A 16,233-nucleotide genomic window follows, 5' to 3' on the forward strand; every position below is an offset into this window, starting at 1 on the left:
GGCACAGATCAAAATGAAGTTAAATAATACAGTTAGTTTAAACCATGTAGGCAGCAAATAGAGTACATAGTCTCCAATATGCTGCAGAAGCTTATTCATCTATCTAATTTTGCCTAAGTGGATGAAATCATATATAGAGTACATCTTTTCCTAAGAGAACTAGACTTACAGTTATTAAGGTCTGACATAATACCTACATTAAGTGGTGCCTTTTTTTTTTTACTAGATTACTGTTTTATTTTTTATTGAAATATAATTAACATACAGTGTTATATTAATTTTAGCTATATAACACGATTCAACAATTCTATACATTTCTCAGTGCTCATGGAGATAAGTGTACTTTTAATGCTGTTTATCTATTTCAGCCATTCTCTATCTGCCAAGGCAGCTATTTTCATACACATTGTGAAAGGAAGCATCTACTAAGATTTTTCCAACTGCTATTACTCTGATAACACTAATTACATCTGTCTGAATAGCACTTTGTTTTCCAGAGAGCTTTTCTGCATATTATCTCATTATTCCAGACAACTGTCCTATGAAGTAGATTACCTTATCACCCTTATTAGTCAGCTGAGGAAACTGTATTCATGAGAGACAGAGAGAGAGAGAGAGAGAGAGAGAGAGAGGCAGAGATATAGGCAGAGGGAGAAGCAGGCTCCCTATGGGGAGCCTGATGATGAGACTGGATTCAAGGACCCCAGGATCATAACCTGAGCTAAAGGCAGATGCTCAACTGAGCCACCCAGGTGCCCCAGAATGTGTGTTTTAAAAGTTTTCCTTCCCTTCTTTCTTATCTCATCCTTTTTTAAAAATATAATTCAACAAATATTTATTGAGCACATAGGAGTCAGGCATTGTATTAGTAATGGATAGGTACAAAAATAGTTATATTCATATATAATATGAATATTGTTATTAATATTAAGTTATTGTTAAGTTATGGTTAAATAGTTCCAGGTAGTATCAAGAAGCCTTTCCCTCCCCAAGTCTTGATTCAGGGGGTAATAAGTTTTCATTCCTCCTTCTTACTCACCCTATCATATATAAATTCAACAATATATAAATATTCATTTACATAAAATTAATTTGCATATTTCTGTGATGACCTGTTTTCTTTCTTTGACCTCCTATTCCAGTTCAGAAGATGGAGATGATAAGATCCTACAAGATCTTATAATAGTCTGATATCACCCAGCATCCTGATTTCATATCTCTATTCAATCTGTAATTACTAATTGGTTAGTAGATAGATCAATCACATTGTTATCTTCTAACCAGTACTATTATCCACAATGATCTCATTTTCTTTAAATTTACAAATTGCTGTCAGGAACATGACTAATATAACAGGGAAAGTGCAGATATTTATTTAATCTCTTACCTCAATTGAAGCCCAAGATATTTCCTTACCTCTGAAAATAAGTTCTTTGTTTATTCTTCATTATTAGTCAAAAAATCAGTTTATGCTATTTTAGCGGATGGGGGGGGGGAGAATAGAGTTCAAAAAGTATTCTAGAAAACACAAAACCTTTTTAAAAGTTGGCAATTTAACTACAACTTTAAAGATTTTGTAAAAACTCTGGCCTCTTTCTGTATATTAGAAGCTAACGTTACAGATAGAGTGTATGCTTCATGTATGCAGTGTATAGACTCTGGAGAAAATCTAGTCCTTTGACGAAAAGAACTAGAACAGGTTATTCTCTTAATACACCCAAATGGGCCAAAAATGACCTAATTTCTCCATAAGAGAGTCCAATAGTAATAACTTCCAAAATATTTTTTTTGCAAAAGAAGAAAAGTACCCTTTCTTATTTTTTCTGAATATTTAAAATACAAATTGTCTTATAGTCAACAACAAGATTCTATAATATAAAATCTAATCTCAGGAGCTGGAAGTTTTAAATAACAGATGACACTTTTTTTGATATATCTAATATTTTTTCCTCCAACAGTGCATAGTCATGCACTAAAATAATCATATCCATGAAACTTACTAGTCTAAGGTCTGAGTTAAGCCAATTACAACAAAAATCAGTTGTCACCATAAAGGAAGTTGTGAGCATGAGTGATAAACCATGACTCAGTCATTACTACCTGCTTTTAGAGATTCGACAATAAAAAGTACTTAATGATTTATGTAACTTTGGATCTATGGATTATTTCTGAAACAAGAAGTCAACATACTGTTTAAGATTATCCTTTAGGATATGCAATGGTAGACTCCTTCATCCCCATAAAGGTTCATTTTGATAATTAGGTTGTTGTATCTGGAAAATATTTACATCATCTTCTTTATGCTTTTTACTATTAATTCAAAAATATAGACTTCTGGAAATAAGCTAAAAGGTAAAGCAATAAAGAAAACAAGATGACTTACATTTCCACTTCTCTGTAAGTGAATGATATATTTGATATTAAAAAAAATAAACCTAGGACTCCATGTTTTGGCATTTTATTAGCAGTCCAAAGCCAGTTCTACCAAATAGAAAATGCATTGAATTGGAACAGGATCATTTAATCAGGCTGGTTCATGTAAAGACATTTTAATAGCTCTTGAGCAAAAGAGTCCGTCCTGATTACTGACATAATAAACCAGCAACAAATAGGAAAATTAACATATTTCAGTGTGTAGGCCCCCTCACTATGGAGCAAACAATTTCTGTCAGCTTTAAACAGTAATTTATCCAGCCAATCATTACGTTAGTTAAAGTGAATGGCCTTTTCCAGTTTTAGCTATCACAGCACAGGTGGCCCCAATCAGCACATTTTTGGCAACTTTTAAATATAATTACAAAACAAATAGACATTAAGAATGTATTCATGTTTTTTTTTAGAGCATTCACTTTTAAACCACTTAGTGACAGTATTTCAGTTAATCTATAATAAGTTTTTAGCATTCTCAAGAGCCTGCCTATAATTTGGTCCTGTAATCATTATAGAATCGTTACTCCATGTCATTACTGAGCTACCAAAAATGGGAAAGCCTCCCAAATTGCAAATTGAAAAGTTAGAGCAGAAGTGTTCTCAAGATAATAAAGTGGAAGGCATTCCATATGTATCTTTGATACAATATATATGTAGCTAGCCATTTGGGAGTTTTGTTTCATTTTCAGAAAAGCTAATCAGACCATTCTAGAAATCTTTACCTTTTTTTTGTCTTTTACCTACACTCCTCTGAAAGTCTGGCAAGATGCAAGTCCACATCTGTGCAGTCCGTGTGCTCTGATAGTTTTTGTCTGTAAACCACCACAATCCTCAAGTTAAAGTATATAACGGAGTATTTCTTTTCTAGTTCAATGGAAGGAAAACCCTCTCTGTGTCCAAAAACTCCCCTAAGCAGGTGATGGGCCAGAACAAGTCTTCTTGAGAGAAGGGTCTAACTCTTGTCTATATTTATAACTGAAGGCCTGCCTAGCATGATACTTGTCACTTTATAAATACTCAGAAAATATTTATTAATTGAACAGATGGATAAATGTTACCCTACCTTAATTTCAGGAGATAGAAGATTTGGGGTAAAGGAAATAGCCTACCATCACTCCCATAGTGTAATAAAATAATCTCAGAACTCATGTGAAGTTCATGCTTATGGAGGACAATCTTCTACTTAGAGAATGTGTTGGCAATGAGGAGAGAACTGCACTAATGTACTTCAAGCAGAAAACTGAGCCATTGTACTGGTTTTGCTATTTTCTATCATTGTGACCTTGTGCAAATCATGGCAGCTCTCTGAAACTCAATTTCATCATCTACAAAATAGGAAGACTAATAGCGCCCTGAGTATCATGGCTTATCCTATAGTGGGATGTTCTCTGTGTGGAAGGTGACAATGTTGTCATGACACTTCTTCTGAATGACACCCTTTCTTAAAGACAGCTATGGGTCCTGCATGATTCTTAAATCATCAAATTTTTTATTATGATAAACTAATTATAGAAATTAAAAACTATTATGAGTAATTTACCAAAGCCATAGTTTCTAACTGGAAGGAAGGATGGAATTTGGAGAAGTATATGGTATTTAGAGTCAAACGGTCTTGTGTCCATATTCCCAATGACTTTGGAGGGTTTTTTTTTTTTTTTACATCACCTAAATACGATGATAAAATAATACTAGTCTCATGTATCTCATAGGACTTTTATAAAAATCATAAGCAGTTGCATGCAAAATCACTTTGCAGATCATAAGCAAGGAGCATTAACTCAGTGATTGCAAAAACACAACTCTGTCCTAGGTGAAACCATGCCTATAAGCGAACATTTTTCTCACTGCTAGAAAGGTTGCTCTTAAAATGTTAACACAAATATAGAAAGGAAAATCTTTTGGCTAGCCTCTTTAGGAAGATTCTTAAAAGTGTTGATCCTAAAAAATAATTTAAAAATTAAAAAAATGAAATAAATAAAAAATAAATTAAAACAAATTTTAAAAAATAACAAATAATAAAAACGTATGTTGATCCTAGACCTGAAAGAGATTTTATGTGGTCAGATATTTTAAATGCATATCCAAATGTTTACTAGCTTCCAAGGCAGGTAGTTGCAGGTTTGCAAAGTGCACCAATATTTATTGAATACTTGTTGCAGGCCAACCACCAGGAATACAAGAGAACATAATTCACTCCCTGTCTTCATGAAGATTTATAGAACAGTGGGGACACAAGTAAATTGAATTATTAAATTCCTGTATTTCTTAATTTTCAAAGAAAATAATGAGTGATTAAATTATTGGTATTCTACAAATTGACAATTAGGATGCACAAAAATATCAGAGAGATGGTAGTCAGAATTATAAAGATGTCCAGAGAAAAATTTGGAAAAGACTGTCAGTCAGAGGTGGTCATTGCTGATTTTGACTGTGGCATTCTGACATAACCCTATACTTTACACATCCTTTTTTGTCTTTATTTACCTGCTTCATGAACAGTATTCACTCAACTGGCTTATTTGGAAAGACTCAAGACAAAAACAAGAATAAGAATCAACTGTATATTTTCCTTGGTTTTAGTCCTAGATCTTCCTCTAAGTATGTCTGTGATTTGGGGCAAATCATGTAACTTCTCTGATCCTCAGTTTGCTCTCTGATAAATAGGTGTTTTGGCTAACTGAACTATGCCCCTCCTGGTTCTAATATTCAGTCTTCTTTCATTTAAATGGGAAGGTGGTATGAAAGAATTAAAAGTTTTAAATACAATAACAAAAGATACAGGAAATCAAACTCAAAAAATCTTTTAAATATCATTATAACAAAGATTATAACCAAAAATACAATTTCTCATAGAGTGTGCTTATCATTCTTCATCCTCTTTTTACCATAACTATCAAACCTATTTGTGGATCCTTCATCCACAAATTCATCATTGTGGATTCTTCATCCACAAATTCATCATTGTGGATTCTTCATCCTCTTTTTACCATAACTATCAAACCTATTTGTGGATCCCTATCATATCACTTCTAACAACACATTTCCCAAGTAATATGAAAATGTATCTTACCGCTTTTCTGGAACTCTGAGAATAAATTTAATTAAATGAAATGTTTTGAAATAGATACATTCAAAATAAGTTACACAGCTACAAACAGAGCCTAAAGAGGCCCAGGTAGTCTTGACCTTGGAGATTACCCACTTATTTCCATGTGACCTGGAACAGCTGGTACCCACTGCTGTTCACACCCCACTTTTTTCTTTTTTAAGAATTCTTTTGCAATTATCACTCTTCCTCCAAGACACACATTTTTTTTCTTTCTTATGATGAACACATGACACATGGTCCCTGGGTCACTACCCACACAGGTCAGTATAACACTCTTTCTTGTTGCCACTTTGACTTTCTCTTTGCCTAAGAGAGTAAAGCCATTTAGGACCCCTCTATGAATTGGGCTGTAGGGTTAAAATTTACCTGAAGTAATAGGTGCTTTGTTGTAGAGAAGCTGAAAGTCTATAACTAGACCACCTTTGGAGACTAAGACTGGGGTGAGACTAGCATGACACAAACAGGCCATACCACAAGTGAAGGGGCTATAGTTAGGCTTCAGAATGTGCCATCTCACCCCAACTTCAGAATTACTTTCTAAGGAATTCAAATGTCATAAAGTCACATTTTACCTGGGTTTCTTTTGCTCAAAATAGTGTGTTGTGATCTTTCCACGGGCTACCCACTTCCCATTGTTAAAAACAAAATAAAATTCTACTCAGCCATGAAAAAGAATGGGAGTTTAACATTTGTGACAACATGGATGGACCTAGAGAGTATCATGCTAAGAGAAATAAGTCTGAGACAAATACTATATGGTTTCACCTACATGTGGAATTTAAAAACAAAAAACAGATTTATAAATACAGAGAACAAACCTGTGGTTGCTGGGTGGGGCAGAGGAGGGTACAGGAGGAATGAATGAAATAGGTGAAGGAGATTAAGAGGTATAAACTTCCAAAATCATGCGGATTAACAGTGTAAGCATAGGGAATAATATTGTAATATTATTGTAATAACCGTGTGGTGATAAATGGTAACTACACTTACGATGAGTGCTTAGTAATGTATAGAAATGTTGAGTCCCTATGTTGCACACCTGAAACTAACAAAACATTGTCAACTAAAAAAAAAAAAATTTAAATCCCATAAAATTGATAAAATGCACTTAAAAGTGCATTCGACTGCTGAGGCAAGTCTCTTAATAAGTCTCAGTTTCCCTATCTGTCTAGAAGGGCTAGCAATATCTATTCCAAAAACTTCACAAAGGAAGTTGTGAGAAATACAATATAAAATATATATAACAGAAAAAGCTAATCAACTTGTTTGCTATCGGTAAAGCTTCCAGTCAACAGTAGGCTATTAATAGTTAAGTTTTGGAAAGAGTCAAAAGTCATACACAAACTTTTGACCACGTGGGAATGGGCACCCCTAACCCTCTCGTTCAAGGGTCAATTCTATAAAAATTCTTTGTGAACAATAAATGATAATAAAAATGGACTTGTCACATCCATTACTTCAGTTAAATTATGCTTCAAAAGTTAAGGTAGTTCAAAAGAGAAGCTGTGATTTTCACTTTTCAAAAAAATTCTCCCAAAGAACCACTGACTACTAAATGGATTGCTCCCAAAGGAATTGGAGACAGAGAAGGAAAGGAATTATTTTGATGAGATATCTCCAAGAAGAATGAAAACTAAAAGTGTTATGCATCCTGCTTCATTAGCCCTGTGTCTAGAGGGCAGAGAAGCTTCCTTGCTAGATGCTAGCATTGGCTGATCAATGTACTGTGGTCCACTCCAGAGTGGGCAGTAACCAACAGTCCTCAAAAACTCTTGGTTTAGATTCAGATTTTTCCAAGGTACCTCCAAAGCGCCCTAAACACAGAGGGCACAGCCAGAGCTGTGAACCACTGGCTCAGAGTGGTCACCACACATGCTTCTGCTACATGAGGACTAATAGAAGCAGCAGGAGCAGTAGGAGGCAAGAGGGCTCAAAGGTGTTTCCTGTAAGTGAATCCAAAGAGCCTGTGCGCATATATACAATTCATTGGCTACTTAGAAGCAACTCTTTGCCCAAAGTAACAGTTTATAATCATGAAAACGTGGATAAAACATAAAACATTAAAAGCACATGAGGAAAAGACTGTTTCCACCAGCTTCGCTGAGTCCCAGTTGGGCTTGCTTTGGCCTTTCCACATTCCAAGTGTTATCCACTCTGTTCAGCAGTTTGGCCCTGAGAACAGCTGATGAAAAAAAGAATTGATTGAATTCAGAACAGTCCTTCAAATGGCTGGAATAATCAACCACCTCCATAATTTTAGGCTTAATAGCTAAATGGGATGGAGTGCATAGCAATTCAATCATTCAATTGACTACTCAGTTACTCCAGAAAGCCACTTGCAGAGGTCTACGATGTTGCTTTGTGCATCCAGATTAAGGGGATTAAGTGATCACTACTGATTTTTATTTAAATAAGGTCCTGCTGTTACTCGTTAAACAAGAAAAAGTTTGGAAGCTTCCATTTGTGAATGTCATTCAAACATCTGCTATAGACATTCTACCAATTGGGCTTGGAGCCAGAGAACCAAATTGTGAATGCTGCTAACAGAGGGGCCCAATGAATTGCCTAGAGGAAATGTCCTGCCATGAACATCTGTAGTTTTTTGTTTGGGGTTTTGTTTTCCATCGAAAGGTCAGTATTTCTAGGGTTGTGGGGTCTCTGGCATAGTCTACAGTTTTTGCTGTAACCTGGAATCACCTGGGAGCTTTAAAAAAAAAATACTGATGCACATTTCACCCCAGCTTCAAAATCTCATTCAACTGTGCATGGCCACTGTGTTTTTTAAGCACCTCCAGTTGATTCTAATCTTCAAGTATGGCTTGAGAATGTTCTAAATGGATAGGACTCGGTAGTTGAAAGATGTGAGCACAGAGCCTCCCAATATAATTTAATAAGAGCAAATTTGGGCTCCTTTGTTCTGGTAAGTTCAGGCAGTTCTCTAAGCAATGGAAAATTTCTCACCGATCCCCTGCCCTTTTGCCTCTAGCCTACCGTTACTTTACAAACCTCTCAGTTCCTTTTGTTATATTCTTTAATTCTCTATAAACACAGAAGTTATCTTTAATGTCTTTTGGGGGGAAATTCATATATTTGATCTGATTTCCCTCACATTTTAATTTGGCTTCACTGATATTTACTCGTGTGCTCATTCTTTGGAAAGTATTTTTTGGATGGTCCTTATTTCTCCTGCTAGATTTATGTCATTTGCAAACACTATGTATAATAATACTTTGTTGAGAAGGAGGGCGAGGTGACTAGAGCACTCTTATTCTCCCCACAGCTCCATACTCCATACTTCCTAGGGTCACTGAGACTCTCTTTGTAAACTTCAAATGTGAAAAGCCATTAACCAGCTCGGCCCAGTCAGGGAACTGCATTGTGTGAGGAGGTGAGCCTTCTGGCCCTCCCTGTTTTCTTCCATCTGTTCCAGAGCAAACAGAATGTCTACCACATAAGGCATCATTTAGATCTTGATGTGTTACTTGGCAATAAAGGAGGAAACACATATAATTTCTTAGATATCTGGTACAGAAATACATACAAAGTCAATTAAGAAATTAAAAAAACAGTTCTAGTGCCAGTTATAAATATACCCAATGCTCCAATTGAGTATACACTTCATATCCACTTTAACAAGGGCAGAAGTGAGCTCCCTCTCCTGGTGCTTTATTGGCCTTTTTATAAGGATCTGGGGTGCAGGAGGTGATTTCAAACCAATAATTGCATGTACAGCCCAGGAAACTCAGATCAGAGCCCCAGCAAGGAAATAACAGAAAGAGATTAAGCATTAGACTCAGGAAGGGGCCCTTTTTCTGTTGTTTTTACATTCACTTGCACTTGAACAAAAGTTGTTTATTGTTTTAATAAAACGACACTCACAAATGTTGCCATGACACGGACTCTGTCAGCATTTCCATTGTAACCTTTGCTTTCAGGGGGTTTTAACTCAGCCATAAAACTTCCTCTGGGTTAAAATCTGGCACCAAAAATAACTTGGAATCTCTAAGGCTCAGCCATGAAGGAAATAGTTGTGTGTGAGTGTGTGTTTATGTACCTTTAAAAAGAAATCCATTTGATAATTCTTAAAGAGACACCATAACATATTTTCTCTGTGATTTAAGAGTTTTTAACTCAGAATTTCATCTCTACTCTGTTAAAGGTGAATTCATTTTAAAAATTCTTTACTATTCAATATACTATAGCTTTTCCTTTACTTATTTATCTCTCTTCCCGCCTCCTTATAAAATAGATTCCTAATTTCTGTGTAGCTAAATAAATCTAGTTTCACTACTCTATTGTCACAGCTTATCAATCTTTTGAGTAACACAAACTCTGTTTACCTAATAGTTTCCACAACACAAACCTTAAAATGGCATTGGTTTTTGAAATCTACCATCTGTTCATCTTTTCTCTTAAACATTTATAAGACATATGAATTAAGTCAATGAAGAAAAGTTCCTCAAGGGATTCAAGAGATGGGACAAGGTAGAAATTGGAAATAATTGAAAAATTATAGTCTTATCTCTCCCCTTCTCCTAATTTTATATGAAAACTTTAAGTTTTGTAGTATCTCTGGACATCACATTTTTATCAAAAGGGTACATTCAGATCACAAAGTCTCTTGTTGCTTCTATCTCTATAAGATTTAAGGGTGTAATGACATTTGACATTTCCAAGACAGGTGGAAGGCAGGACCATACCTTGAGGGAGGGCATTTCTAACAGAGGAAGGACTCTGTCATAATGTAGTGAATCAGTGTCTCAAGCCCTATGGCTTTGAACCTGTTTAGAGGGCAAAGTTTCAAGGCCAAAGATGACTTGCCATATTTATGGCAGCCAAGGACCCAACGCTGCCTGTGGGGAAGGAGTAGCAGAGCTGGTGCCAGTAGTACAGTCCTAAGTAGACTGTTCTGTGATGATCTTGATCATCTTCTATTCTTCTTATTTTCTTGAACATGGTTTGTCAGCATCTCCATCAATGCATTTTTAACAAGATTCCCAGATGGTTCATATGTACATTAATGTTTGAGAAGCATTAACCTAATGTAGCCCTCTGTTTGAAGCATAAAACTAAGTTTAGTGTACATGCTGAACTATAGGTTATCACTCCTTCAGATATTACTGCCTCGAAATTTTGTTCCCATTTAATATCCTACTTAGGGCCTTAGGAAAATGGAAAATAGTAATATTCTTGTGGGTTCCAGGTATTATTTACATATAGTAACTTTTTATCTTTTTTTTAAGATTTTATTTATTTATTCATGAGAGAGAGAAAGAGAGAGAGAGGCAGAGACACAGGCAGAGGGAGAAGCAGGCTCCATGCAGGGAGCCCAACGTGGGACTCAATCCCAGGTCTCTAGGCTCACACCCCGGGCCAAAGGCGTCAAACTACTGAGCCACCCAGGCTGCCCTACAGTAAATTTTTAAATGTTTATTTATGTTATTTAGTATCCCTACCAGGTTACTTTTTTTTCCCCCTCATACTTACTATTTTTCAAAAGGACTAAATAGTCTCAGACGTGGCATCCAGAATCAAAGATGCCAGGATTCTCACAGAGCACGTCATGATGGAGCCAGAGAAACATTGATTTCTATGCTATTCTTGAGACTCTTAATGCTTATGAGTCAGTAATATCACCCCCACTTTAAAGATGAGGAAACAGAATCAGAGAAATTTATGTGTCTCCTCCATACCAACCAGGTAATTCTCAGACCCTGGTCTTCACACTGCACATCCATCTCATTCTGTTCTACAGCAGCCCTCCAAAAGAAGGCATTGGAGAAGGTGCTCAATGAAAAGCAACAGACGCTTATTCATCATGGAGGGCTCCTAATTAAATGTGCTCAGGCCACCTTTTTTATAGCGTCTTCTTAGAAAGAACAGAAGACTTGGAGTCTTTGCGGTAATGTTAAAAACCCAGTTGTGGAACCAGTAGTAATTTAGTTTGTTGAAACCAGCATGTTCTAATCTACAAAAAGAATCACTGATAAGGGAGTTTTGTAAAAAGGATTATCACTTATCATGAGAATTTTGTAAAAAGCACTCTGGAAAAAAAAAACAATTCTAAAAATTTAGCTACAGCACCACACTATCAAGTCTCAGAGCTGATAAGCATGTCATGTCCATCTCACAGTCACAAATGATAAATGCCTCTTAAAATTTACCATGTGGGAAAATGGAAGAGAGGAAAGACTACTAAGTTCCATCACTAGAAGTGATTACATGATCATTTTGTTTAAATGTTCCCAATCTTGCCATTGTTCTGTTCTATCAGCTAATGAGAGAAACATTAAAATCAGCTGCTATGATTGTGAATATCTGTCACCATTTGCTATGTATATTTTGAAGTTATGTTATTAGATGCATACAGATTTAGAGTCACTATCTTCTAGTGGACTAAACATTGTATCATTATAAAAAGCTTTTTATCATCTCTGGTAATATCTTTGGCTTAAAGTGTACTTATCTGGTATTAATTTAGCTCTGTCACCCTTTTTTTTTTTTTCAGTTTATCTAAGCACAGTCAATGTTTTTTTCTATCTTTGTACTTTTAAAAAATTATTTTATTTATTTACCTGAGAGCGAATGAGAGCCAGAGAGATCATGGAGAGGGAAAAGCAGAAGCAGACTCCCCACTGTGCAGACAGCCCAATGCAGGGCTCCATCCCAGGACCCTGAGATCATGACCTGAGCCAAAGGCAGACTCTTAACTGACTGAGCCCCCTGGCACCCCGTTCTCTCACTTTTGAACTTTTCTTTGTTTTTATATTTAATGGTACACAGCTATGCTTATGTATAGTTTTTAAATCCAGGCTGACAATATTTATCTTTAATTGGTTCATTTAGCATAATTACTGGTATATTTTGTTTCATATATGCCATCCTACTATTTTCTATTTTTTCCTCCTCTTCCAGCTTTCTTTATTTCTTGCCTTAGATTTCATTATTTTATATATAATTTTCTAGAAATTTTTAATGGAAAATTATTTGTATTTTTACTGAACCATCACTTAATATACAGTGTAATATTCATTTCAGGTGTACAATATAGTGATTCAACAATTCTATGCATCACTCAGTGCTCATCACAGTAAGCATACTCTTAATCCCCATAATGTATTTCACCAAACCCCCCATCCCTTTCCCCCAGTAACCACCAGTTTGTTCTATTTAAGAGTTTGTTTTTCTTTCTCTTTGTTTTGTTTCTTAAATTCTACATGTGAGTGGAATCATATGGTATTTTTCTTTCTCTGACTTATTTTACTTGGCATTATATCCTCTAGCTCCATCCATGCTGTCTGTAGTAAATGGCAAGTTCTCTTTTTTTTTTTTTAAGGCTAATATTCCATTGTGTATATATACACCACTTCTTCTTTATCCAGTTATCAATCCCTGAACACTTGGGTTGCTTCCATTCTTGGCAGTTGTAGTAATGCTGCGATAAACATAGTGGTGCGTATATCTTTTCAAGTTAGTATTTTTTGTTTTCTTTGGGTAATACTCTGTAGTGAAAAAAAATATTTTTGTTTTAATATTTTTTTGTTTGTTTTAGTATTTTGAGGAATCTCCATACTGTTTTCCACAGTAGCTGCACCAATTTACATTCCCACCAACTGTGCATGAGGGTCCTTTTTCTCCCCAGGCTTGCCAGCACTTCTTGTTTCTTGTCTTTTTTTATTTTATCATTCTAACAGGTGTAAGGTAGTATCTCATTGTGGTTTAGATTTGCATTTCCCTGAGGATTAATGATGTTGAGCATCTTTAATATGTCTGTTGGCCATCTGAATGTCTTTGAAAAAATGTATATTTAAACATATTTAAAAAAACATATTACACATAATTTTGTTTCTTCTCATATTTCATTTTTAATATATTTTCTATTAGCTTAGTAGTTACTTTACTTTTGTGTATTTCCTCTAAAATTTTCCTGTCAAATAAATAGCCACCAGTCATGTTTGGCTATTTAGACTTAAAGAAAATTCTAATGACAGCACTGCAGAGGTTATAATAGCCATCTTTGACCAAGATAAATTAGTAGTTTTATCATTTTATGTTATTTACATTTACATATTCTATTTACTTTCCTCCTAAATTATTTACTGTTGTGCATTTTAATTCAGTATGTTTTGAGCACCAGAAGAAAATTTACACAGCCAGCGTTTATTCAGATTTAGCTGTATATCTACCTTTTCCATTACTTTATATATATTTTCACTATTTTCATATTATTCTAAGTTTTCATCCTTTTTCTTTCTGCCTGAAGATTACATTATTTTTCTTTTAAAGACAGCGTTTGTATGAGTTGGGAAAGGGGTGCAGGGAGAGGGAGAATCTCAAGCAGGCTCCGTGCCAGACATGGAGCCTGGTGCAGGGCTGCATCTCATGACTCTGAGACTACAACCTGAGCTGAAACCGATAGTTAGACACTCAACCAACTGAGCCACCTAGGGGCCCCTGCCTGAAGAATACTCTAAAGTGTTTGATTAAAAAAAAAAAGTATTAGTTTTGATTATCTGGAAATAAAGATTTCACTTATTTGAATAATATTTTTGCTGTGTAGAATTCTAGGTTATGGTTATCCTCTTTCAGTATTTTGAAGATACTCTGTTGTGTTATGGCTTTTTTTTGTTTGTTTTTTGGGGGGTTTTTTGTTGTTGTTGTTTTTTGTTTTTTCTGTTGGAAGTCTACCCTTGTTGCTCCTTTGAAGGCTGTCATTTTCTATGTTTGCCTTTAAGTTTTATTTTATATTTTTGGACATTTTAGTATGCTGTGCCTAATGTAATTTGTTTATTGTGGATACAGATTCCTAACTTCTTAAGTTTGTGAGTTTTTTAGTTTTTATTAGTTTTAGAAAATCTTCATTCATTACCTCTTCAAATATTGCATCTCCTCATTTTTTCTCTCATTCAATTCTGTACCTGTCACATATGTAAGATTTTTCTTAATATTCCATTAGTATCTAATAGAGATTTTTTGGCATTTTCTGCCCTTTCTTCTACTTCACTTCAGTCTAAATATTTTTTTCTTGTCTGTCTTCTGGTATTCTAGTTCTCTTTTCAACTGTCTCTAATAATCTATTTCGCTTATATTATGAGATACTAATTCAAGTTATTGAATATGTTTCATTCTGGAGTTTTCCTTTCTTTTTAAAATGCTTTTTAATCTTTTGCTGAAATTCCCAAATTTCTGTTTATTTCCTTGAATATGTTAAGTCCAGTCTGTTTACTATTATCCATGTGTCCTATAAGTATGATTTTATTCTTTTTCTTGGTTCGAATTATATCATATCTCTTCATAAGATCATGTAATCACTTTAGTTGTTTCTGAAGCTAAATAAATTGTCCTTATTCTAATATGGACTAGAATTTTATTCAGAACCAAATTACTTCCTTTTAGAACTTAATCTCTCCCATTTTGAAGCCTACCCTTAGGTAATTTCTCCATCTGCTTAGGCTGCAAAAGCCTCTGACAACCACCAGTTCATTCTCTGCATTCATGAGTGTGTTTCGGTAGGGTTTTTCATTTGTTCATTTGTTTTGTTTTTTAAATTCTCTGTTTGGGGATCTCTGGATGGCTCAGCGGTTAAACATCTGTGTTTGGCCCAGGGCACGGTCCTGGAGTCCCAGGATCAAGTCCCACATCAGGCTCCCTGCATGGAGCCTGCTCCTCTCCCTGCCTATGTCTCTGCCTCTCTCTCTCAATCTGTGTCTCTCATGAATAAATAAATAAAATCTGTAAAAAAATAAATAAATTAATAAATTCCCTATGTAAGTGAAATTCTATCCTATTTGTTTTTCTCTGACTTATTTCACTTAGTATAATATCCTCTAGGACCATCCATGTTGTCACAAATGGCAAGGTTTTATTCTTTTGTGGCTGAGTAATATTCCATTGTGTATATAAACCACCTCTTTGTTATCCATTCATCTATTGTTAGGCATTTAGGTTGCTGCCATATCTTGGCTATTGTAAATAAGGCTGCAATAAACCTAGAGTACAGATATCTTTTCAGATTAGTGTTTTTGTTTTCTTTGGGTAAATACACAGAAATGGTATTAATGTGTTCAATGCTATTTCTATTTTTAATTTTTGCAGAAACCTCAATACTGTTTTCCAAAATGCTTGCACTATTACATTCCCGTCAACAGTGCATAAGTGTTCCCTTTTCTCTACATCCTCACCAACACTTGTTATTTCTTGTCTTTTAGGTGCTAGTCATCTGACTGGTGTGAGGTAATATCTCATTGTGGTTTTGATTTGCATTTCCCTGGTGATTAGTAATGTGAAGCATCTTTTCATGTGTCTGTTGGATATCTGTATGGTTTTTTGGGGGAAAAAATCCCTATTCAGGTCATCTCCTCATTTTTAAATTAACTTTATTTTCTTGGTGTTGAGTTGTAGGAGTTCCTTATATATTTTGGATATTACCCTTTATCAGATATATCATTTGTAAATATCTTCTCCCATTTGGTAGATCACTTTGTCATTTTATCAATGGTTTCCTTTTCTGAGCAAAAGTTTTTGGTTTGACATAATTCAATTGTTTATTTTAGCTTTGTTCCCCTTGCCTGGGGGAACATATTGAAAAACATATATTGCCAAGGCCAATGTCTAAGAGAATACTGCCTATGTTTTCTTTTGGGAGTTACATGGTTTCAGATCTTACATTTAGGTCTTAAATCCTTTTCAAATTT

Source organism: Vulpes lagopus, chromosome 9 (assembly GCF_018345385.1).
Source record: "Vulpes lagopus strain Blue_001 chromosome 9, ASM1834538v1, whole genome shotgun sequence".
Taxonomy (NCBI): Eukaryota; Metazoa; Chordata; class Mammalia; order Carnivora; family Canidae; genus Vulpes; species Vulpes lagopus.